At 54.3% G+C, this 26125-nt stretch overlaps 1 protein-coding gene across 2 annotated transcripts in view; it reads right to left on the bottom strand.

Moving 5' to 3' along the window:
• The window catches only part of TSPAN18 (tetraspanin 18), a 177707-nt gene extending 153202 nt beyond the window's left edge, over positions 1-24505 (bottom strand). For both annotated transcript variants that reach the window (XM_044259134.1, XM_044259136.1), the window contains exon 1: positions 24375-24505. The gene's annotated coding sequence lies outside the window, so the exon portion shown is untranslated. The remainder of the gene's footprint in view (positions 1-24374) is intronic.
• Positions 24506-26125: the final 1620 nt, after the last annotated feature.

The following is a 26125-nucleotide window of genomic DNA, read 5'->3' as shown; positions in this document are numbered from 1 at the left end:
CAGGGAAGAGGGTATATACAACCCTGTAAGTTAACACGTGAAGCTTATTCTCCATGCAGCCATCACTAGGAATCATCATCTCTCCTGTGCCCACGTTCCCAGGACGTCTGGGGGTTCCTGAAGGCGGGCGAGCCTGGGTCTCTTGTGCCCTCCCCGGTAGCACCTGTGAGATCTGGACTCCTCCACGATGCCCACCTGAGCATGAAGAACATGTGGCCTCTGGGAGCCTAAGACCCCTTGCCCCAGTGGGCCTAGCCCTGCACTTGCCCCTCTTTGCCCTGTCTGCAAGCGTTTTCTCATCACCTGAAGGAGGCAAGGACAAAGGCTGTCCATCCCCTGGAGCTCTCTTTCCTTTTAATCTTTGTCCTTCCTCTTACACTCTTCCCATTTCTCAGAGGAGGAAAGGGAGCCTGAGGCCCCACAGCTTTACATAAGTAAACATGGGCGCACTGCTCTTGGAAAAAGGAAAACAGAAAAGCTTAAGTCATTCTAGCAACCATGTCTGCCCAGAAAGGCCCACTCATTCTCAGGACGGGTCCCCAGCACCCCTGCCAGGCGAGTGCCCAGCATTCCAGACCTGGGTGTTTGGCACCATGGGGATCTGGAAGAACCTGATGGTTTAAGGGACCTCTCTCTCTCTGAGGGGGGAGCCCGGCCCGCCATCCCCCCACACCACCCGGCTCCACTGCACCATCCGCATGAAGAAAAAAGGAAAGATGTGAACTCTCTAATTTGTCCACCAAATGGCCAGTGTCCTCCTCTTCCTTAGCAAAGGAAGGAGCTGATGCTCAGAGAGGCCCAACTGCTTTTCCACAGTCACAGAGCAGAACTGAGCCAAGAGAGTTTGAGAGTCCAGGATCTGGTCTGTGCGCAAAGGCTCCCGAGCCCGTTTGCTGAATCCAGCCTGTCCTGGGCTGTCCCCATCACATCTGTCCTCTAGAGGGTACATGTGGGAGGTCCTCAAGCCATTGTCTACTTGAGCAAAGATAGCTGGGCTTTCAAAGATTTCAACAACAGCCCAGTGCTTCTAGCCCAGGGCTCAAGAACAGGCAAGACTGTCTTAGGGCTGAAGTGGCCTTTGTGTCTCCATATGTTTCAGACCTTGAACTCAATGTGGACCCACTGTACGGTCTTATGCATCCAGGAACACCTGTCCGGGGATGTTCTGCCTCGGAGAGGAGCAGTTTTCAAAAGCCCCAGGACATAGAGATGTTTCCAAACTGGCCACCTTGCTGCTAGGAAGGAAGCCAGCAGCTGAGAACTTGTAATCGGAGCCGAGGGAAGGGGCCCGCCCCATAACCCACAGCATCTTTCCTCCGAAACCTGGGGCTCTGGGGGGGCTTGTCATTCAGACTTTATGGCCCTCCAGGCTTGCTTGTGGTGGGATTGGAGGAAAAAGGGCACCCCACGTCTCTGCAATTCTTCCCCCACTCAAGTCCATGTAAATATATTCTAATGCCAAGAAGGGTCTGCGGGAGGTAAGACCGCAGAGCCATTAGCATTTTGATGGCTTTTCCCAACACGTGGAAGAGCAGTTTAAAATTCATAGTGTGGAGATTAATCCCAGGCACGCCTCTCCCTCCCCAGCTTGAGGTGGCCAAGAACTTCTTACCCCTTGAAGACCTTGATTAGGAAAGCAAGCTAGGAACTCAGTCATGGGAGTCCTATGGAGAAGAGCCAAGATGGGTTTCTGGACTGCCTGTGGAAGACCTTCTAAGACAGAATCGGGGATAAGGGTGGAGGAAATGCTGTGACACTGCTTGGGCACTGGGTTCTTCCAGGAGGACCCAGCCGAGCCCAGGAGAGGGGCCCTGCTTGTTCCGAAAGGCACACTTGTCCCCCATCAGTGACACAGGCCAGGCCTCTTACCATCCACATTCACTCATTCAGCAAAGCTTCCCCAAAGAATCACCATGCCCCACACAGCAGGTGCTTAGAGGGGAAGGAGCCAGAAGACAGTAAACTCAGCAAATCCCTGACCTCAAGAAATTCAGTCTAAATGGAGAGAGAGAGAGATAGAAAGAGAGATGGAGATGAATCCAAGAAAATGTGATGCGGGGCGGGGTGGGGGGCAGCAAGAGAGGCTATCCTGGGACCCTGAGGTGGAGGGGGGCCTCCACCAGCTGTGTCTGAGCAGGTCACACCCTTTGGGGGCATTCCTGTCCTTCCTCAGAACTTTCCTTTGAAAGCAGATGTGATGTTGCAGTAGATGCCAAAGGCAAGATGCGCAAAGATACCGATATTGTTAACGCGGATGATGCAAAAGTGGGAAGCCAGGCGAGGAGAGGCCCGTCTTTCCAACATCATCATGGAGTCTTGTTTAGTGAGCCCACCGACAGATCCACAGTAGAGGATTCCACAGTAGAGAATCTAACTTTGACTCATGTCAAGTTACTTGTGAACTTGGAGTAGATATTTGGGGGGGGGGGGTCTGGTAGAGAAACTAGCCCCGAAGTTTACGATTTTATTGTCCCAAAGGGCATTCACCGTTTTCTCTCCGACCCAGCCCCTACTGCTCCGATGCTTACATAACTGCTCACCGCCGTGTGTCTAATTCTCCTGAGACTCGGCTTCGCCGTCTCACCGGCTCCCCTGCTCATGAATTAAATCAATCTTTGGGCCATGTTTATTGCAGATTTGGGTGAGATCTTAGAGGATTTCTAGCTTTTAGGAAATTATACTTTGTCAGCACATGCCCGATTACACACACACACACACACTGCACGGAGTAAAAACTAGAAAGAAATAGAGCAAAACATTACCCATGGATCTCTTTTGGTAGCTGGCATAGGTATGTGAGTGAGTTTCGTAATCAGAAAAAAAAGTGATGAACGCTATTTTTTTTAAATGGAGATACACACACACTCATCAGAGATTATCCAATCAATAGCTCATGTAAATTGCTTGCCTAGCCCATCTGTGGGGCATGGCTCTAAGCACTTCATGCAAGATTATCTCACTAAGGCCTCCCCACTACCCTAGGAGAAAGGGATTATTAGTACCCCATTCTACAGATAAGGAGATGGCAACCCAGGAAGTTATTAGCCTCAGCTCCCAGGTGTGGGCCGTCAGAGCTGAATCTACAACCCTGGCAGCCTGGCCCCAGGGCTGCTCCTGTTTAACCACCCTGCCAGACTTCTGCCTCCCAAGTGGAAAAGGAAGAAATAAACACATCTGCTGGGCGGCCAGGGTTGGGCCTGGAGAAGACCGTGTTCCCACCCACTCCCGGAGCTCACAGTGCGCTGGGAAGCCAGGCGCAGGCCTCGCCAGCCTTGAATTGAATTCACATGTGTCTCCCCGGCTGGGAACCGGTCTTCTCCAGGCTTGGGCCCCCCATCATTCTGGGAGGGGGCGCCACGGGCCCTGGACAAATGAAAGCCAACCTCTCTCGACTTGCTCTGACAGCATCGCTCCTAGCGAAACCAGTTTCTGCCCTTGAAGAGCCAGCTGCTAATGAACAGGTCCCTCCGCTCCAATCTTTGCCCACGCAGGTCCTACAGAACAGCTTCATTACCTAGATCAGAGAGCAAAGGGCAGTCAGGCTTCAGCAAAGAGGGGTGTCGAACAGGACCTCCAGGAGCCCGAGAGACCACAGACTCTGCCTCAAAGTCATCACATGACCCTGGGCAAATCACCAAGCCTCCTCCCTGGGCCATGTCTTCTTGCCTTCCAAACAGCCGGCGGTGGTGGGGGGACCCATCGTGCCCCGATACCAGGGATGTTCGGCCAGCATCCATCTTACTCTCGCTGCCATGGTGTTTTACATTCGGGAGGCGTGACGCCCACACCAGGAACCCCTGCCTATTGATTCTCACTAAAGCTCTCCACGTGGCAGGTCACTATGGGCTAAGTCTGTGCGGAAATTAGGTTTGGAGGGAGGAAGACCATGTGATCTCTGAAGACCAAACTGGGTGTGGAGGGGGGCGTGCTGCAAAAGGGGGGATGTAGGGAGTGAGTGGGGAGAGAGCCTTCATTTAAACAGGACCCTTGAGAGCCCCTACAGACCACAGCATCTGTGGATTTGTGCGGGTCACTCTTTCTTTATTTGAGCCAAACACATTTCCCTAGGTTTCCAAACACCTGCCAACTCAGGCAGGATTATTTGAGTAAACACTTTGTTTCAAAGGCTTCCAAATCAAAAGCCCCATTTTCCTTGATTTAGAGATAAATACCCTTCCAGCCTTTATGTATGGCTTATGAAGAAGGGAGGGGACAGAATAATTCAGAAATGTCAGCTGCTTAGTCAGTGTCAATATTGAAAGATGCGTCTCTAGGTGATTAATTAAGACGGATGGACAAAAGAAACACAGGTGAGCTCTCTTATAAAGACAGAAAATGATCCCGCTAATGAAAATAATGTAGCAGATGCTCCGGCCTCTGATTCCCGCATGCGTTACTGCCCCTTTCGGGGTCCCAGTGTCATTATCTACCACCTAATGGCCTGTGATTGTCAAATGGGGTTTCCCAGTGCATCAGAAGCTATCAAAGTGGCGGGAGGAGATGGGGAGGGCTGAGCAGCCCCCCACGGCCACTCTGATAGGGGCGCTCCATTTTGAAATGATTTCTCAGAGGCTCCCTGTCGAACTTTCTTTGAGTTCTGTGGCTACAAGGAAGTTGAATGTGGCCAAACTAACTCATCCCAGGTCCTTCTCACTTGAGTATCTGTAAGGTACAAGATGGTATCTTGGTCGGGAAACCCCAAGGCATTCCAGAAGGCTCATGGCAAACCATGGACAACATCGCTTGGGGATGGCATGCCTCCAATTCCGGAACGGGGGCCTCTCCATGTCAGATAACAAGCCCCCATTCCAAGCCAAAGGGTCTGCCAAGAGAGATCCTAAATCCACAATAAGGGAGCTGGCAGAAATGGGGGCGTGGCATGATCCCAGGTGCTCCACGCCTCCGTCCTCACAGCAACCTCAAGCAATAAGTGTTGATCTTCTCTCCCTTGTTCAGACAGAGAGCCTGCACATCAGAGAAGTTGGATAACCTTCCTGAGGCCACAAGCTCCTGAGGCAGGATTTAACCACAGCTCACTGACTCTTAATCACTGTTGCAAGTATCCTGCTCCAGAAAGCCACGGAATACCATACTAACCGCAGACTTGGGGTCCCACTGGTCCCTTGCTTCCATTTTCGAATGGGCCACTGAGGCCCAGAGAGGGTAAGGAACTTGCCCAAGGCACAAAGAGTGAGTTTGTAGCAGAGCAGGACTAAAACTCAGACTCTGTCCTGAAATCTCATCTTCCCATCCCACCTTGCCACCAGGAGGCCACTCAGGACAGCATGGTGTGGTGATCAAAGCTTAGTTCAAGTGCAGACCGCTGTCTGGTTGAAGACCCAGCTCTACCACTGACACACCCTGTGACACTTGCCTCATTGTACCCCAGTTTCACTACCCCTACAATGGGAATGACATTCGCGCTTGACCTGTAGGCCTGCTGCAAGGACTCCGGGGGACAGTGTATGCCATATGAGGTGTCCTCAATGAATTCTAGCTCTCTTTATCCATGGAGGCTGGGGCAAAGTGACAGGGGGCCACAGAATGAAATGGATCCTTCTGGTGAGCTGAGCTCAGGAAACGTAGGGTCTCTACCCTGAGTCCACCACCCCTCCCCCATCAGCAGGGCCAAACTGACCATTGCCCCTCCCTCTCCCCCCCACACTTCCCCAGTCACCTCTGCCAGGGACATCTGTAAGAAGTAAAAGGAATGACTCCAAGTGAGATGCCACGACACTCTGTCTCCCTTAAGTCAAGAGGGAATCATCCTCTTGAACTTTCTATTTTCTCCTGACCTTGTGTTAATTCCCAGCTCAAAATAAAATGATTGTCTCTTCAGTACCAGGAAAAGGCTATGGAGTAATTTCAGGTCAGCACACAGGCTGTCAAATAAGACTGAATCCACTCAATGGCTCAGTGGGGGAATTTAAGAAGCAGAAGGGGCCTTAACTCAGAGCATCTGAGATAATGCAGAAGAAAGTGATCTAAGCATAAACTGGTAGCTTTCTTGCCTCTGCTGGGAAGCAGGAAATTAAAGAAGGCCCAGAGATATTGAGTGACTCGGCCCCTGTCACACAGCCATGGAAGCGGTTGGTAAAAGAAGCAGAGCTAGAACCAGGTCTTCTGCCCTCAGGGCTCTGCTGGTGCCAGGGAGGGGCACAGAGGAGGTCGGGGAGTCTGGGTGAGAAGGAGTGGATGCAGTTGAGGAAGCGTCTGAGGCAGAAAGAAAAACAGCTGGGTCATCTGAAGTCCCACCTGGCCTTTACCTGGGTGTGAAAAGATGAGTGTGAACGAGTGTGAGGGTGGATAAGTGAGCAAGAAGGATGGGGGACGGGGCGAGCACGAGGAAATCAGCTGGCCGGAGAGAGAGAACAAGAGGGAAAACATTTGGGCCATTTTCAAATTCCCACAGTTGAATAAATCAAAACAGATTGCTCGGAGACAAAGAGGCCATTTCAAACCACATCCTTTACCCCAGAGTCAACCCCCAATGGCCCACTGGGTGCTTTCTCGTGGCCTGGAATGACAGCCTCAATAAGACGGACAACCACAGCCAGGACTGCGGAGCTGCGGAGATGAGCCAGGTATGGTCAACCCCCCACTTTCCAGGTAGGGCTCCTGAAGCCAGGTCCGCACACCTCCCTGCCCCGGGGATCTCTGGGAGGCGGCAGAGACCCCACCGGGAGATGCTCTGGGAAACTCTGCATCCCAGAGGGCCACGCCCCGCCACCGCTGGAGGCCAGGCTGCCCTGGCTGCTGCCAGGGGACAAAGAAGGAAGGAGCAGGGACTGACAACAGCACGTCCCGGACGCCAGCCGCCCCACGAGGCGAAATACGTGCTAGCCTGTCCCGGAGTGCCCGGCGCCAGACCTGCAGCGTTTACTGTGGTCCTCAGTGCGCCTGCGCACCTGGCTCTGCCCAGCCAGAGAAAAGCACCTGCCCTTCCAAGTGAGGGGGACACCGGCGCCCAGGGTGGGCCGGGGAGGAGGGCACTGCCAGAGCCCCAGAGAACGGGTTTCCCATCTCCCACCCCACAATTACAAAAGGAACGCTGCGGGCCCCACATCGAATCTACCGCATCTCCCCTCCCCGCAGCGGGAAGAGGGCAGCACCACGCCTGGGGCGGGGGTTGGGGGCGGGTGGTGAGGTCTGGGGGCTGGGGAGAAGATGCAGCTCTGCAGGCCTTCAGAGCCACCAGACCCGTGGTGCACTGACGAACCATGTTCTTGTCCTAACCCCAAAACAGTCCTTGGATGTCGGTATTAATCTTCCCACTTTACGAATGTAGGTAAACTGAGGCTCAGAGAGACTAAATAACAAATGTCACCATGATGATAAATTTAGACACAGAATGCACCACGACATGACCAGGACACTTTCAGCTCTTTCTAACTCACCCATCCCTCACAAAGCTCTTCTCTCTGATGGAGGCTGGGAGCCCCAGAGGGCAGCATTTTCTCATGGGTTCCGACTAGAAATCTCAACAAAGACCCTGCTCGCCTCAGGCCACTCTTGCTACGTGGGGGCCCGGGCTCTCACAGCGTCCCATTTATCAAAGAAAGCAGGGATCTGGAGTTGTAAGCTACATGCCTCAGTATTTCAACGGGTTAGAATCCGCTTTATGTCTTCCGTTGAGTTAATAGGATTTTTTAAATTGAAATAGAACATTTACACGACAAAGTATAGAGATCTGAAGTGAATGACTATTCACAAACTGAACGTACCTATGAAAGTACCAACCAGAATAAGGGCACAAACAGACCAGCCCCCGGAACCCCTCATGCTGCTTCCAAGCACTCCCCAACTTCCGCCCAAAGGTTATCATTATTGTGACTTCTAACACCACTGCATCCTTTGGCTGACCTTGAACTTCATATAAATAGAACTGCATTGTGTAGACTCTTCCACATCTGGTGTCTTTTTTTCCATACTGGGATTCTGAGACTCTTCCAAGTAAGTCAGGGTCAGCCGCAAGAGCTTATTCTCTGCTGCGTAGTATCCCAGCCCGGGACTACAGCCATTCCACTTTCTGTAGACATTTGCATCATTTCCAGGTATCGCCTGTCTTGGACAGTGAAGTTAGGAACATTCTTATACATGCCCTTTGGGGAAAGGCATGAATACATGGGCCTTCCTGTTGCATATATACGTAAGGATGGAATGGTTGGGTCATAAGGACCCAATATGTCAATGTTGGGTGAATTTCATGCAGCTTAGATGTGGCTTACAGGCCATTGTTTTGCACCTTTGGTCTGTGTGCTTTGTTCCTCTTAGCCACTGGCCAGACCATCTTCCTTGAGAGCATGCTGTCCTGTCACAAAGTAATGTAATAGTGGGGGGAAAATTCTACTTCTCCCCTATACTGATGAGTGAAATGAGCCTGTCCTTCACTGAGTGCTCCTCCATCAGGATGAAATTATATTAAAGTCACGATCAGCCTCTTCATGTACATGAAATCTAGCTCAATGGTGAACCATTGCCTTAGGTCATATAGCAATCAACCCTGTGACAGCAAAGCACCTAGGTTCCCCAATTCCTAAAGGCTCTATCCAGCACCCCAGGGCTCCCCAGATCTCCCCTGCATGCTAGCTCTCCACTCTCCTCCCATCACTACAAGCATCCAGCCCAGCCCTTCTGCTGGACTCGAGCAGTTCCTACCAATCAACCAGAACTGACATTCGGGATGAAAATCATTTGTCATCCAGGGACCATAACACGCCACTCCTGCTATTCCTGCTATTCTAAGTGGCTCAGCCTTCTTACACTTAGGATGATTATAGAAAAACAGGACCAAACCCACACCTGGCCTCATTCTTTGGTTTATTTGAATCTGATCCCCCCCACACCCACACTGCTCAGGTAGCTCCCTGTGAAAATAATTTGTCTCTGCACTGAGGTGTTTTTGCTTGGTTGGTTTTGGTTCTGCCCCCTGGGTTTTATAGGTGGCAAACAAGCCCAGAGAGGGCCTGCACCTTGCCCAAGGTCACACAGCGAGGTTGCACCAACGCTAGAATTTGCACCACCTCCCCATTTCTAATCGGAGGTTCTACTGCAGTGGGCCTTTCATAACCAATGAGGAACCACCAGAAAAAGCAGACACAGGATGGTAACTTCTTTCAGCTCCAACCAATCACATCTGTTTCCCTTCTTCCCCGCTAAGCAGTAAACAGTGGGGACAGCGCCCAAGGGGGCTGTGGGCAAGGACCTCAGCGCACAGACAAGGGCCCCAGCCAAGAGCAGGCCTGGAGAGTTCTCTTGCTGGTCCCTGGGCTGTAAGAAAGAGACTTTGCCCAATGCAGCACAGAGCGGTGGTCTGAGAGCAGAGAACTGCCCTTTTCGGAAGCGATAATGTACACAAGCCCAGGGCGGGGTGGCCACGTGGCCGTGTTTCCAGACGCCCAGGAGGCCCCCAGCTGTCTGACTGCGATCCGTCTTTATTAACATTTGCACAGAAACTCACAGGGCCTCTCGCTGCACATGAAAACCGAGCAACTTCATGTTCCCCCCTCCACCAGGCCACAGGGCTCCTTCTTGCTCCTCGCCCTTCCCTCAGGCTACAACGCAAAAAAAAAAAAACCAAGGGGTGAGGTTGGGTGGTGGGGGGAGGCTCAAAAATACCAAAAGTTCCTTAACATCCGCAAATCCGCCTTCTGAGGCCATTTTCAGGAACGTGTGTCTGAAACTGCGTCCAGCAGTACTTCCTCCCTTGGGAACTGCTTTGTCTTCACCTCTAGTCTTTCTCTTTTATGGAACTTTGGGCCTTCAGGGGGCGGGAGGGGGCAGAGGAAGGCCCCCTGAACCCCCAGCCACCATCCATGTCTACCACCCCAGGCAAGCCTCCAGAAATGGCTGAAGGGCGGGGACGCTTGCCAGCTCTGGCACACACCTCTCTTAGAGGTCTAGTTCACGGCTCCCCAAACTCCTGAGGTCTGGCTGCTGGTGGTGGGCCTGGCTCGGGGCAGCCTCTCCTGCACTCCGCTCAGCCCCGCGTGTCCACTCCCTTCCTTCAGTCGCCCACCTGCCTCACCGCTGGGGGCCAGGTTCCATGGAAGGGCAAGGAAGAAACCAGAAAGTGGCAGGGCCAGAAGCCACCCAGGAGGGCTGCCCCCCCAGACCCCCAGCTCTGACCACCGCTCCACGCGGCTCTCTTCCCGCTACCCACCGAACTGGCTGGGATAGGCCTTGGCCCAATCCTGTTTCTTCTCATCCCAAAGGTATAGTCAGTCGTTCAGCCCTTGGTGAGGCCATAAGGCACAGGTCCTACAGAACACACAAAAGCACACACACGTATGCACACGCGTGTTACATGTGTGTGCATGCATATGCACACGCATAAGGGGTTCTGAATTCTCTGGGTCAGACGAGGGGAGGGGAAGAGCCCTTCTTCTGTTCACAGCTTCCTGTTAACCGACAAGAGGGACAAGAAGACAGACGTAAGCTAGGAAGATGGCCTGCCCCTCCACACAGGAGGGCTCGAAGAGCAATGTCTTCTAAGGATGGTCCATGGTCCAAGGTCTAAGTCAGTGCCTGGGAATTAGGCAGCCTCAGGAGGATCAGGGCCTTGGAGAGGGTTGGCAGGAAAGGAGGTGAGCTGGCCCCGGGAGAGGCTGTCTCCTCCTCCGCTCTTTGATGGTGGGGCGACGACCACACGAGGGGCAGGGGGTCCTCCATGTGTGACCAAGAAAGAGTTAGGAGAAACCGAGTATCCCCAGAAGGAGGGACAGAGGGGGCCTGAGCCTGGGGAGGAGCTTGGGAGGGCCCAGCCCAGGCCAGAGAAGTCCTCGTGGTGGCTACAGATCGGGGTGTTACAAAGGCCTAGACGAGACCGAGTTGCGCAGTCCTGCCTGGGTGGCTGGCTACCCTCAGCCTCCAATCTTCAGGAAAAGTCTAGTGGACACACAAGAAAGGAAAGAAGGAAGGAATGCACGCCTACCCCAAGCCGCACTGGGAGCCCTTTCACATTCCACAGACCTCAGAGCAACACTCCCGTTGGGATGGGAAGGGCCAGCCTTGTGGGATGGTTCAGACAAACCCTCCCATTCCTCGTAGCCCCCTCCACCGACTGGGCCATCTCTGGAATTCCATAACCTCATCATCTTGGGCTTCCCTTCCACAAAATGGGGATTAAAAATCTCCCCCCAGTGGGATGGGCTGGTTATCGAATGGGATCACGTCTATGGGTCTGGTGTGTACCCGGAAAAATTCTGCTGTGCTCCCAGAGCAAAAAGGGCAGGGAAGAGGGCCCAGGTGGCAGGTCGCCCCACACCCAGCTCCAGATGGGGCCTGTGTCCTGGCCTTTTTTTAGATGAGAACACAAGAGGCTCAGTTAGGATAAAAAACTAGCCAACCATCACACAGTGGCTGAGAGCCAGAATTTGAACTCAGCTCCAGGGGACCCAGGAGCCAGAATTCCTACTCACTCACTCACAGACAGCCCCATTCAAAGGCCACGCGGATGCCACGGCTGCCCTGGGAACTCTTCCTTCCGAGAAAGAGTGGTTAATTTTAATCCCGTACATTTCGATCCAGCAGACGTGCGTGAACTCAGGCACACACTTTAAATATGTTATTAGCATTGTTATTGTTTGGCCAAAAATATTCTATCGGTGCTGTCTTTCTCTCTCTGCACACCCATGCACCTCTCAGACAGGTTTGAGCAGAACTTTGTGAGCCGTGCGGCTACTTAGAAACAAAAATTGCCCATTATTTAAATTCAATTACATAGCAACCGCTTTTTAAAAAGAATATTTTTATTTGAGCTCATTGTGTAGCCAAGCATCAGACACTTTCTTTCTTCAAACTACTCTGAGAAGGAAAAATTATCAAATGAAAGGAAGGAAATGTTATGCATATCATCCCAGCTACTGAAAATAATGCTGATGGATTTTCCTCTTGCGCTCTTAATTTATTTAAACAACACCCCACTTCCATCAACAACCACGCCTCGGCTTCCTGAGTGCTTTTCTCCAGGGGATTCGAGGCTTTTTGGTCATATTCCCCGCTGGAGACTCAGAGGAGACTGTCGAGTCGGAGGAAGAAGACCCAGAAAAAGCACCACTCACCCCCCCATCCCCAGTATGTGGCTGAGATGTCAGAAGTCCACCACGGTGGGACAGAGAGCTGGTTTGAGCAAAAGTTAGGACTAGACCCCAGGCTATGATTCTGGACTTTCAGTCCAGGGCTCTCGCTGTCTCTTCAGCGGGGGTACAGAGGAGATAATGATGTTTCACCGGGGGGTGGGGTGCAGTTTGGGCTTCAGTCCAGTGTTCTGGGTGCCCCACCCTGCATCCCACTTCCATGGCAATACCACATTCCAAGGTCTCCTGAGATGCATTAGGCTCAGCATCAGCCCCCAAGGTCCCCATCTGGTCTCTGGGCCACGAGGGGGGAAGCGCCCTGGGCAGCTCCCACCTGTCGCCCCAGCTCCAGCCCCTCTGCTGGGGGACCTCCAGCTCATCCAGCCTCTCCAAGAGCAAGCAAGCAGGCGATGGCTTCAGAGATCGCTCTGTTTGCCTTGGCTCCTCAGCCCCTTTGCCCAGCAAGAAGCCGCTGGAAAAGAAAATAAAACAACAACAAAAAGCCCTTTGATCTGCCATCCAACCCTCGGGGAAGGTGGAAATCACCCTATGTCATGACCTGCTGGCCTCCCGCCCACAGGGCCCATCCGCAGGGCCCAGGGCTCTTCCACAGACCCCAGCCTGGGCTCCCGGACCCCTTGAGATGAAAGCATCATGGTGACATCTGTGCGGACAGAGTGGGGGAGGGACAGGAAGAGGCCAGAGAGGGCCAAGCAACTCTTCAGGAGGGAAGATGGCCATCGACCCAGCTGGCCACAACACCACAGGTGGTCCCCACAGAGTGTCCACAGGTGGGGCATCAGGAAGGCGGGGCGAGAGGACTGTCACTGGGAGGGTCCCCAGGTGCCCCCAGCAGTGGGCTACCCAGCACATCTCTTATTGACTCTCCTCCCCTCCCTGGCCGCTCACCTCTCCAGGGCCAACTCATACATAAACAATTTGCAACCAAATCTTTGCTCGGGGTCTGCGTGGAGAGCCACCCAGCTAAGACAAGGCAGAAGGACAAGCGCTAAGGCAGCCAGGGGATAGAGCAGCAGGGACGGTGCGCCCCTGGGGACAGGCCACGGAGGGTGCTGTGCACACACACACACACACACACACACACACGCACGCACCCATTTACCCTGCAAACAATTTCAGAGAAGCAAGAGGCTAGTGACCTAGTGGTCTCCAGGTGAGGAGCCTAGGTTAGAACTGAGAGTTCGTTTCCATGGAATATACCCTTGTTCCAGCTGTTAATCTCTTATTACATGGACTCTGATGATTCCCCCATCTTTGACCAGTAAAACATGACTATCTTCAAAGAGCTTTCGAGAGCTCCTGGAAAATCGGATCAATGAACTATGGAGAAGGAGCAAACCCCGGAATCGGTAATCCCCTCCCTTCCTGAGACCCTCTCCCTTCCTTCCCACCCTTCATGGCCTTGCCTCTCTCTTAGCCTGGGAAGAGGAGGTCAGGTCCCCACTCCCGCATAGCTTTGGTAGCAGCCATGGAACAAGGGATTAAGGGCTTCAAGGCACAAAGGGCCAAGCAAGAGATCTCTGAGACCCGTGGATCCTGATATCCTCCCTGTTCTGGCTCAGACACAGGCTCGTTCCAGGAGGCAAGACCCCTGGTATCCCCCCCAGAGGAGCACAGCCACAATACAGACCATCTAATGCTTGACCGTGTGCTGGAGGCTGGGACCTCTTGGCTGTGCGTTTCTACACCTCTGCTCACCGGCTGTGTGACCTTGGGCTAGTGACCTAACCTCTCTGTGCCCGTTTCCTCAGCCATAAAATGGGGCCAATCATAATACTGAATTAGAAGGTGTCATGGGCTAAACTGCGTTCCCCCAAAATTCATGTTGAAGCCCTAATCCCCAGCACCCCAGAACATGATTGTATTTGGAGACAGGGTCTTTCAAATGGTAATGAAGTGAACAGTGAGACTAGTGGGGTGGGTCTTAATCCAATTTGACTAGAGCCCTTATTAGATGAGATGTGGACACCCAGGAAGCAGCGGGGAGGCCCGCGCACAGAAGAAAGGCCACGTGAGGACACAGGAAGGCAGCCCTCGGCGGGCCAAGGAGAGAGACCTCAGGACTAACCAAACCAACTGACACCTTGGTCATGAGCTTCTAGCCTCCCAGACTGAGAAAATAAATTTAACATGAATCAATGGAATTAATCCTCACAACAGCTCGATAAATGAGGTGTTATTTTTAGTCCCATTTTATGGGTGTGAAGATAAGGCACAGAGGGGCCGAGCAATTTGCCTGAGGCTGTGGAGTTAGGAAGGAGCAGAGCTGGGAGTGAAAACCTGGATTCTATTGGATGAACTCAGACCCATGAGCGCCTGGCACACTCCAAGAGATCAATGCCTGTTAGCTATGCTCATTCCCCCAAACAACCCGGAAGAGACCGGCCTGCAGGGGAGAAAATGAAGAGAGGCACCAGCTACCCGGGCCCATGCGCCAAGCCTGGGATGCAGCATTGAGCAACGGCTCGGGGGTGGGGGGGAGGGAATCCCTGTCCTGGAGACCTGCATTACAGTGAGGGAGGCAGACATTAAAGAATGGCAGGGACAAAGTCAACAAGGGTGCAATCTGAGCCACCAGGAAGAGAATTTGGCCCCCACAGGAGTCCAGGAAGGCTTTCTGGAGGAGGTGATGCAGGGGCTGAGTACTAAAGGATGAGGAGGACTCTCGTAGCTAAAGATGGAGGAAAAGGTATTGCAGGGAGGGGGCAGTGCCATGCGGAGGGGCCATGCTGCTAGTTGGGGGGACAGAAGGAAGCAAGGTGGCAGGTGGGCTGGAGGAGAGAGGCCCGCTTGGGCTGGGAGGGGGCAGGGGCTGTGGGAAAGCCTTTGAACACAATCGAGAATCCACAGAAGGGTCGCAGGCAAGACAGCCAGTGCGATCACATTGCACGACAGATGTTTTTCCTAACAAAGTGTGGAAGTCGAGCTTCCGTAAATTGAGTTTTATTTTTAAGGCAGGAGGGAGCAATGGGAATCCGAGAGCTAATCCGTCTGGAAATTGAATGGGGGTCCCCTAGCCCAGCTGGCATTTTCACAGATCTGGGCTGCCTCGAGTGAGGTGCACCTGTTAGGTAAAGATCCTGGAGGAGGGGCACCTGGCCTGCTCAGTCGGTAGAACGTTTTTGACTCCTGATCTTGGGGTCGGGGTTGTAAGTTCAAGCCCAGTGTTGGAGGAAGAGTTTACTTAAAAAAAACAAACAACAAAAAAAACAAAACAAAAACTGGTCCGGGGTGGGGGTGTGTCTCTGCTTGCCATGGGAACACTGGATACCGTAAATGTGGCTCTTCCCACCACGCCTCCAAATGGCCTGCCTTCCGGGGTGACCACAACCATCCAGGCTGACTTCCCCAGCATCTTCCCATCTCCCCTTCTCCAAGCTTCAACCTTCGCTTGAATCCACGAGCAGACCTATGCTGCTCTTACTCCCGGATGTAAGTGCCTTTCCCGACTTTTCCATAGCACCCAAAAATCCCTACTTATTTGTTCCATGGTATCTCGGTGCCCCACATACAAGGGGCTTATGACTAGAGGCCTCAGTGCACAGCAAGAGGGATGTGATCGCGAAGATGCTAGAATGAGGAGTTCACCCATTCACTCATTCATTCAGCACCTACCTATTGAGCATTGATTCAGCCCCAGGGGCCAAGCTACACCCCGTGGGGTTTCACCCACCTTTATTCCATTGATGGAAGCAGACAATAAAATACCTAGACTAATTCTGGCATTCACTGAATCCTTGAAAGGTCCCACTCAATCCTCAGAGACGTATTTGTGCATTGTAATCCTATCTTCGTAAAACTCTGGGAAGTGAAATGGTAGCACAGAAAAGTTCAGTAATTGTCAAAGGCCAAACAAAGGCCGTGGTATGGGACTGAATCAGAATTTGAACTGAGGCCCTTATGTTCAGAAGCTGAACTCCCAACCTTTGATCACATGTTGCCTCCTCATGTCTTCATCTCAACCCTCAACAACATCAGCTGAACCCCTAAACCCTCTGGGGCTCCCCTGGGGTGGGCTCTGGAGCCCCGAGCTGTCTGCTCAGGCCCCCTAAGCCCCCTCCTCAAGCAGTGAGACCCAGACGTTGGCCCTGGGGAGAAAAGCCCAACCTGCAAAAGTCACAGCGACTTCTGGCACGAAACAGAGTCCGGGATAAAGAGTAAAGCAGGGACAATTTGTCTCAATGGACTATTCTTTTTTTTTTTTTTTTTAAAGATTTATTTATTTGACAGACAGAGATCACAAGTAGGCAGAGAGGCAGGCAGAGAGAGAGGAAGGGAAGCAGGCTCCCCGCTGAGCAGAGAACCCGATGCGGGCCTCGATCCCAGGACCCTGGGATCATGACCTGAGCCAAAGGCAGAGTGCCACCCAGGCACCCTCGACGGGCTATTCTTAACGTAGGAGAACATGGAAAAGAAGATGACTCCAGAAAGTTGGGCTGGAAGAACATCACTGGCACCTTCCATTCAGTCATTTCAAATTGTTATTTCTAGAAAACATGCTACTTGTAACTGGTCACAATTCACATACGTCCCTGCTCCTTGAGTCCAGACGGGACACCTTGCCTGTCCCAACAGCAGCATCTGGCAGGTGTTTAGCTGCGGACCCAGTGTGCTTGAATGCAAACATTTACCTCCTCTCTGCGCCTCGCTGCACCAGGAGGTGGCTGTAAATCCCCTCCTTACTGCCCAGAAAACTGAAATGTACCAAGACCGATTTACCGATCACTTGCCAGTGGTGTTTAGCTGCAGGAACTTGGGCCCATTCTTTGATTTTCTGGGAGTAAAATGGGGCAATCCTAGTACCCGCTTATTACGGGTTGGATGGTGGACCCCCAAAAGATATGTGGAAGCCCTAACCCCCGGGACCTGCGAATGTGTCCCTATTCGGAAATAGGGTCTTTCCAGATGTAATCAGTTAGGATGAGGCCCTAAGGCCCTAATCCAATAGAACTGGTGTCCCCATAGGGAGAGCAAAGACGGACTCAGGGGAAGACAGCATGGATGACGAGAACAGGCACCAGGTCCTGTCCATTAGCCAAGGGACACACCAAGGATTGCCGACAGTCACCAGAACTAAGCAGGAACAAAGAGGGACCATCTCCTAGAGCCCTGCGAATACCTTAACTCGGGGCTTTTAGCCTCCTGAACTGGGAGCAGAGAACTGTCTGTGGCTTCCAGCTCCCACCATGGTCGCTTGTCACGGCAGCCCTAGGAAACCAGCCACCTCTTAGGGCCCTCGAGCTACTCCAAGGCCCCACTCCAAGTGTTTCATGTGGCAGAGGCGGCCGAAGTGAGGTCTGGTGGCAGGAGTGAATGAGGTGTGTTTGAGGGATCCCGTGACGCCCACCGCCGGGCTTCCGTGGCCCGCATGCCCACCAGTGCTTCTCTGAGAAGCAGGAGGCAGCTCGCCTCCTTAGCATCTTGGCGGCAGCTCCGGCAGAAGGCCACTCTCCTCAGCCCCCAAGTGCAAGTGTCCACCATGCCCAGGGAGTGGGGATGCCCTCAAAATCCCATCTTGAGGAACCACTGTCTTCCTAACCAAAGACGCTTCCACGCCAGTGTCCAACCCACTGGCTACTCCTTTGAGGGGGACACTTAATCCCCATTATTCTGGAAGGTGTTTATGGTTGGGCTGGGAAAGCACGTCCTTCCCCTGTGGGCTCAAACCCACAGTAGAGGAGTGCCCAGGCCTGCTATGCTGGCAGAGGAAATGTGAGGCACCAAGTGGTGGAGGCGGCGGGGCGGGGGGGGGGGGTGCCCCTCCCCCAGGAGACCAAAGCTCAGGTCCAGAGAGAGCGACCCTGCCAGGGAGAGTGCTGTCATCTGGCCCAGCCAGGAAGGCAGCAAAGTGGGAGGGGGGTGCCCAGCAGTACCCCAGGCCCCACCCCCGCAGGGTATTTAGACTCCAAAAGATGGGGCCCACATCCAAAGGCCAGAGTTTCAAGTTCTTCTCCCATTGCCAATGAAAGGCATGTTAGTTCAACAGGAGAGCAGAGGCTGAAACCACGGGCAGTTGGGGGGGGGGCATCACCTCCCATCCACAAGTTACAGGCCAAGGTGCTGGGCCCGCTTCTAGCCTCTCCTGGGTGCTGATCCTTTACAAGGCACGCCTTCCTTCCTACTCAGGTGGCAGACAAGAGATACACAAACATGTTGGTACCAACTACGCACCCGGACCGGATTAGCCTCATGGCTTCCCGTATACTCCTCATTTTGCAGACAAGAAAACTGAGTCCCAGGAGAATGAACGAGCACTAACTGATGGGTCAGGATCCCAACCTGGGTCTGACCGTCTTCCTGCCAGCAGAAAATCTGGGCTGGAGGGTCCTTCTCATTCTCTGCACAATCCCACAAAGGAGCAAAACGGCCACCGAGGCGGGGCTGCACAGGTGGGACAGGAACCACAGGTAACTCTGTAGGTGATGGCCAATGGGGGGGTGTTGGGGGCGGGGCTCCAAAGCTTAAGAACTGCAAAGTAACTCCCAAAGCAGTGTGTGGGGGCACCGAATGCCCTCAGCTTTGATTGTGAATACCTACAACTAGGATTCCCTCACCTCATCCCCCACCCTTCTCCCTCAGCATCCAGATAGTGCCTGCAGTCTCCCCCCCCCACCCCGACGCTGTTAGCATATGGGAGGAGCAGCTATCGGAGGTAGGGTTTGGAAGACCCCAGAAGTTCGCAAGACAGTAAATTTCAGTAAGCCAAAGGAGGCCACGGGAGCGCTAGGCTGAATGAAGGTCAAGGCCCAGCTTAGTGTCCTTGCTGCGTACTCACTTGCAAGTCCCTTAGCGCCTCTGTGTGCCACCTCCCTCCAGGGTGTTATGGGCACTTTACCATCTCCCCTATGATCCCCTCCCTGTACACAGCCTGAAATCTACAAAGAACAACGCATACCACAGATTCTTAGGAAACAGAAGCGTCCATGTTTTACGGGTGGACAACATATCAGGTTTACTTGGGAAGCTTTAAATGCATCATCTCAATTCATCCTTAAAGTACTCTATTGGGAAGTATAACTGGAGAGTTAGCGCTCAGCAAATCTCCACGCACGTCCTGGCATTCCCAGCATCCCTTGCAGCTGGCTGGGGACCACGTGACGGATCTGACCCATGCACTGGAGCTGGTATGATGAGGGTCACCTTCTGGCTGGGGCAGCTGGGCATCCAAGGGCCTCCCCCACCTCTCTCTGCCCTTCGGCAGTAACTTCGATGCCACATATTCCAGAAGGTGTCGCTACCAAGATGGTGGAATCACCATCCTCCTGAGTCCCTGAGTAACTGTGTGGAGCGGAGACTCGCCCCAGACAAGCCACGCGGGCAGGAATTACACCTGCAATGTTAAGTCGCGGAGAGCAGGAGTCCTCTGCGGCGGCAGCTGATTTAGCTGAATGGTTTTATTGTTATGACTGTTGCTCTGCTGCTTTTCCCAGGTAAGGAAACCAAGGCCATAAAGCCAGTCAGGGGCAGAAACAGGGTTCAAATTCACCACTGTGACTCCAACACGCATCCTATTCCAGGAACACCCCATTGTTGCTCAGTTAGGTCACTGACTTCCCAGAAGGTTGAGAAATGGACAGAGAAAAGAGGGAACCACAGAAGGCTCTGAGCCCAGAAGCCAAGCGGAAGCAGTGGAGGAGGGCCTGATGGGATCTCAAAGCTCGCGTTCCTGGGGCTTTGGGGCTCACAGGAGGTTCTGTCTGTGGCTGTACTCGAGGAGGAAATATCACACAGGGGTTTAGAGCCCTGGATGGGCCAACAGATCGGCCTAGGTTCAAATCCTAGTACTACCACTTCTCACTTGATTTTTTTCAGAGCCTTACTTTAACATCTGCCAAATGGGGATGAGATCTAAACCAGCCTCGCGGTTGCAGATGGGATGGAGTCTGGTCTAGCTACTGGCTGATGGTCAGCACGCCCACAACGTGAGCCACCACGAAGATCACCCCCACCATGGCTCCGAGCACCAACCTTGCCAGGGGGTTAGGCAAGGGGGCAGCGGGAGGAGGCTGCCCCAGCCAGGGCAGCCCGTAAAGCCCAAAACATACCCCTGGTCTAGCCTCTGTGTCTGCAGCAGACCAAGGGGCAGAGGACAAAGGGGGTTAGCAGGGCCGGCCAGACATAACACACCAGAGCAGAGAAGCCAGATTATTTATTTTAAAGTTGCAAGCGTCTTCTAGCAAGAAGGCCTTTTATTTGGGTGAATCTGGGAGTTGTTTATCAGCTTAAACTCATTATCTGCACATATGGTCTTCATACTATGGTTCAGGGTGGGAAACAAAGGATGGAAGGGAGAGAATGGGCAAACACTAGCGGAGGAAATATCATCCCTCAAGTGCCAGAAACCAGGATATTTTCGGTGACGTCACACTGGGCTCCCTGCCACGAGGATGGGGCTATCAGGGGAATATTCACAAGGTTTTAACTCGGGTGTCCCTCAGTGAGGGAGGGAAAAGGCTGGGGGGGGGGTAGCGATTCATTTTATTCACTTGTGTCTTCCATTCTCAAAGCAGACTCTTCCTGGCCCTCACACACATTCAAACCCAGGCAGCCTAACCACCATCTAACGCTGTCGCTGAAGAAATAGCAAAACAGGCTCAGAGAGGGCCAGTGACTCCCTTGAGGTCACACAGCTCTACCTGCAAGAGAATCAGGGCTCAAACACAAGTGTCTTCTCTCAGAGTTTGGGGACCTTCCCCCCACCAAACCCTGTTGCCTCTCGGTCCAGACGCACATGCGCAGAACTAGTGAACACCCTTCTGCTAATCTCCGAGTTGTCTGATCTATTAATTAAAGCAGCGGTCTTGGGAGAAGACAGCGGACAAGGGTGGAACCTTAAGATAATCAGCGCGGACATGAAAGACCTAATTCGCCAGCTGTAAACACTGGGGCTCATCATCTCTCACTGTCTCTTTTCAAAAAGAGTTTCCTTACCGGCAGACACACCCATCCCCCACCCACCCCCACCCCCACCCCACGCCCCTGCCCTGGGATCCAAGTGCTGATTCTGGTCCAAAGTGCCAGCCCGCGTAGCAGGAGGAGCCCAAGCTGGCAGCTTTGCTCCATTGCATCAGGTTGCAGAAATATTCGATCGACCGATCATCTGCTCCAGGGGGACCAAAGTGCTTGGTTCCAAGGCCCCCTCCCTTTGCTGCGTACCAGCTGAGCACGAACAAATGTTCCTGATTTTTCCAGCCCTCTGGAAAGAGGGGTCCCTCAAAGGGGCGCCCAGCCACCAACACGGGCTCTCCTTAGGAAAAGGGAGTGAGGGTTAGACAAGCATCCAGAGACAGGCACCCTTGTGAGCCTGCAGACAGACTTAGGGTTCCCAGCAGGCACCGGTTATTGACATGAACTTCTCCGTCCAAAACGGCAGTCTGATGTTGTGCAGGGCTGGGGCGGGATGGGGCAAAACAGCAGGAGAGGTGCCCTCCGCTGGACTCAAGGCAGAGCAAAAGCTGCTTACTGCCTCAAGAAGTTAGACCTTCCTGCCTTTCAGCAGCAAGTCCACCAAGATCTCCCAGGCCAACGCCTTCAGGTTACAGACTGGGGAAGCAGGTTCAAGGCTGAAAGTGACTGTTCCAGAGCCGCCCTGGGATCCAGTAAAGGTCCATTTCAAAGCAGCCCCCACCAAGCCCCCCCAAACCTTGCTGTTTCCTCCCCTCCTTGGCCCCTCCCACAAATCCCTGCCATAATTCCTTGCCTTCACACCCCTTTCCCACCCGTCTCACCACCCCCCCACCCCGTGTTCCAGCCGTCCCTCACACCACTAAAACCTCATCCAGGAACTCAGTAGCACTTTCCAGGCTGACGTGGAATTTTTTAAAGAAGGAGGGGCTACTCCCTAGATGACCCAAAGTATCCTAACTCCAATTCCAGACAAACTTCTGCTTCTAGAAAGTGCCCCGGTAGACTGCCATTTCAGCCTCGGGTTGGAATAAAGCTGTCCCAAGGGCCAGTGTTGTAATGGATTTAGGGATGGGAAGATAAGGAGACTGAATTTCCAAGACTTGAAATTTTGCTGAATCAGAGATCTTGGAGTTTATACTGGGTCCACACGTGATAAGCTACCCAAATGCAAACACCTGGGAAGTCTCAATTCCCTCTTCTCCTCAGGGCAGGTGCGGTGGGTCATGAGTGGGCCACAGAAAGAAGGAGCTCACAGCCCTCAGGGGCCCCATGATCACACTGTCCCAGGGTCCAGGCTGTGTCAGGAGGCCTTCTTCCACAGAGGAACAAGAACCATGAGAAATAAAACACAACCCCAAACTCCTTTTGTTTTCAGGCTCCATGATGTCTTGAAGACATACCCGGAGACATCCATTGGGCCTCCCCACCCTTTCCCCTGTCTCCTCCTCCCACCCCTTCTGTTCAAAATAAAAATCATGCTGATCTTTTTGGCACCTCTGCCCTACAGCATTTTGGTAACATCCAGCAAAAACATGCGGTGGGCTCTACAGAAAGCCAGAACCTCAACTAACTCTCTTTCGGGGACCGCCCCCATTTCCATGACCTTTGCAGGGGACTCTGGGGATGCAGGCGGGGGAAGGGCTGTCCAGCAAGCACACACTGCTGGCCAAGAGACTCAAGAAAACTCCCCACAGCCACTATGAGGCCACCGCCCGTTCTTTGCTCATGTGTCCTCTCTTGGGGTGCAGGGAGGAGGGGGGGAATTAAAGAGAGGAGGCAAGAGTCCCTTCAGTCCGCGTTCTATGTCGAGCAGGCCCACACAGGGCAAAGCTGATACTCTTTAGAGATGCCAATGGCAATCCTGCTTCCCCCAAGGGCTCCGCACAGATACACAGACTCCAAGCACGCGGGTGGGGGACTGAGGTCAGAAAAAGGGACACATCGCAGGTGTCTTACCAACAGCTGTGAAATGACTGGATTAAAGTGGACTGTAGACCCAGACCCAGGAGCAGAGCGACCCTGTCGCAGGCTGAGAAACGCACTTCAGCCTGGACCGCTGAAATCTCCCAGGGCCCTTCATGACCCAGTCCCGTGCCTCCCAGCTTACTTGTGCCCACCCAGGACAGATCTGAAGCGCCCACAAGACCGTCATCCAGCCCATCCATCTGGCCACATGCAGGAAACAAAGGTACAACTTTTACAAGAAGGGCGCATTCAGCAGTTTGGGCTGTAGACCCCAAAGAAACCTCAACAAATTGATCCTCTCATCCCGTTTCTCTACACCAGTTCGCTGTTAGTGTCAAGTTTTTCTTGTTCTTTTTCTGGGGGTGAGTATTTTAATCAACCATACACCTCGCCTGCTCCCCTAGAAAAACCACCCCCTGACGACCAAGCTTTCCCACACACCGTGCACCCCAGCTCCACGCTCGGACTTCTCCCGCGCCGTCGCACGGAGGCGGCCGGTTCCCCCGCGCGGGCCCCCGCGCCTGTTGGAGGGTCTGTGGTTCTAAGTCCTGGGTTTCCGTGCATTTGTCTCGCAGGAACCAGGACTCGCCTTCCTATGGGTGAAAGGGCCGGGGAAGGGCTCCCCCTGGCGGAGGCCAGCTCACCTCAATCTAGCGGGGATCCAAAGCTGGCGCGAGCCCACGCGAGCCAAAGCAACCCTCCCAGAGGACTCCTATTATATATACCCCGTAAATCCGGACGTGCCAGAGAGGCTCGGACCTCACCGAGCACCCACAGAGTCCCCGCTTCGCTTCCCCAAACCGCGCACACCCCGAACGGGATAAGGGGGACCCGGGAGGAAAGCGTGGCGCCCCTGCCCCTCCCGCCCCGCCCCGCTGCTGGGACCCCAAAGGCGGACCGCCTTTGGTGCCCTGGCTGGGCCCAACAATCCTCCCGGCCGGATCCTCGATCCTAATCCCTAGTCTCTATCGGACCTCCTACGGAGTGGCGTGGCCCGCACCCCCGCCCTCGGGGCACAGACCCCGCTGAGCCCCCAACCTTGTTAACCACACCTGCTACCCCCTACCATCCTCTCGATGCCCCCCAATCACCCACCCAGAGCGCCCAGCGCCGACTGGGACCGCACCTGTCCCGGGGGGAAGCCTCTAGCCCGCGGATTCGGGGCAGGGATCTGGGGCGGGGATGGGGCAAGCACATCTCCCCTGCCCCCTCCCAGGCCAGTTTAAGTAGAACTTGGTTTCTGGGCTTCCCCGGGACCGTTCTGGGATCCCTCCCCCATTCTATCCCCATCCCCGACCGTGCCCAACAGTCGCCGGGGGGGGGGGGAGCGCCCCTGGGGTCTCCAAATCCCCGGGGGTGCAGCAGCGGGGCGCACGCAGGGCGCGGAGGTGCGGAGCCCCCTACCTTCCAGCAGCAGCAGCCGGACCCCGCGCCAACTCCCGCCGACGGCCGCGGGGGAAACTTTCCCCAGGCGGAGAGGCGCGCTCGCAACTTGCTCGGCGCCGGCTGCCTTCCTGGCGGTGGCGGAGGCGGCGTGTCCGGGGACCGGGTGGCGCGAGGCGGCGGCGGCCCTGGCTCGGGGCTCGGGACTCGGGACTCGGGGCCGGGGCTCTGGCGGCCTCGCGCGGCTCCGCTGTGGATCGCTCGGCGCTGCGTCCGCCCCGCAGCCTGGAGCCCCCGAGACGCCGGCGGCAGCTGCAGCCGCCCGCCCGCCCGCCGGCCCCACCTCCCAGCCACCGCTCCGTCCCTCCCTCTCCGCCGCGCTCCCTCCCCTCCCCAAACCTCCTCCCCGCCAGTCTCCCGTCTCCAGTCGCCGCCGCCACCACTGCCGTGGCGGCCGCCGAGAAGACACGTTTCCTCCGGCGGGCTGCCCCTTGCCTCCTCCCTGCCTTGGTCTCCTTCTGCGGTGCGGCCTCCGGGCCATGTTTCGGGGCACCGGGGCCCATCCTCTGTCCTGCTCCCGTCCTTCAGCCCCTGCCCGCCTTCCCGCTCTGCTCCCGGGCCCTCGCTTCGTCTGAATTCGGGAGATCCGCTGGGAATGTGGGAGAGTGGCGTGCTAGACCCGGAGTATTCATTCCGGGGAAACTTTCACGCTGCGCCCCCCCATAACCGACTGCAGGGTTGGAGGGGATGACCGTCCATCTGGACCTCGCTGCTTCTCCTGGGCTTCTTGCTGCCCCGGGAGTACCTGTTGAAAGCCGGAGGGATTCACCCTGCCAAGGGCTGCTTCGGCAGGCTGCGGATAACAGAGGCCGCTGGCGGGGATGCTGAGGGGGCGGGGCTGACCCCAGACCAGATGCAAATGACTTGATTGCAGGAGGCCGGCGCTGTGTCTCCAATCTCAGGACTTATCTTTTCATCTTTGTTCCTCGGCCTCAGTCACACATCCCCTCCCCAGCCCCTGACACATGACTTCACTGAGACACTTAACCTCTGAACCTCCTCCGTGGAGAAGCTCCCTACCCCTCCTGCCGCAGACCAACTGAGCCAGCAGGCAGATGGAAGGGGCAGCCCAAGTGAAAGTGCTTGGCTACCCCCAGATGAGTGGGGCTCTGGATGCCCACCCCTCTTCCCTGGGGGGCTCTCTTTTGAGTCCCTCCCTCTGAAGCTTTCCCGTGGTGGAGTGTCTGATGGCTCTGGACAGTCACACACACAGGAGCTCTGCAGGGCACCCCTTGGTCAACTGATTCACACTAAAGGGTGAGTGACTGATAGACTTTGACCCTATTCCAGTCTTGGGTATGAGGATTGGTAATGTCAGGCCCCAGGGGCTGGAAATCTCTGCCTGTCCTTGCCCACATTCTCAGAAAACGATATACCCCTCTGAGGACTTTGAGGGTATCTGGTCCTTTCAAACCATTCACCTGGGGAATGTTGAGAAAGGGCTGACAGAGAAGAGAGGTGTGACTGGGGGAGATAAATCTGGTCTGCCTGAATTTTCAGATGGACCCCAATTGAGCAGTGCTTAACCCCAGGGAAGAAAATCTCTGATAGTGCAATTTCTGTAAAACAGGGACAAGAAAAACCCTAAAGGGATTCAGCCTCCATGTTCACCCCTTCCGCTGCCAAAACAGAGTTGGGGGAGGCTGACCCTTTACTCTGAGAAACCCCACAGGCTCTGCGTTTATGGAATGCTGTTGGAAGAGGCTGTCTGT

Source organism: Neovison vison, chromosome 7 (genome assembly GCF_020171115.1).
Source record: "Neovison vison isolate M4711 chromosome 7, ASM_NN_V1, whole genome shotgun sequence".
NCBI classification, from domain to species: Eukaryota; Metazoa; Chordata; class Mammalia; order Carnivora; family Mustelidae; genus Neogale; species Neogale vison.
Note: the sequence above shows the minus strand (reverse complement) of the source record. Positions and strands in the feature narration are given on the sequence as shown.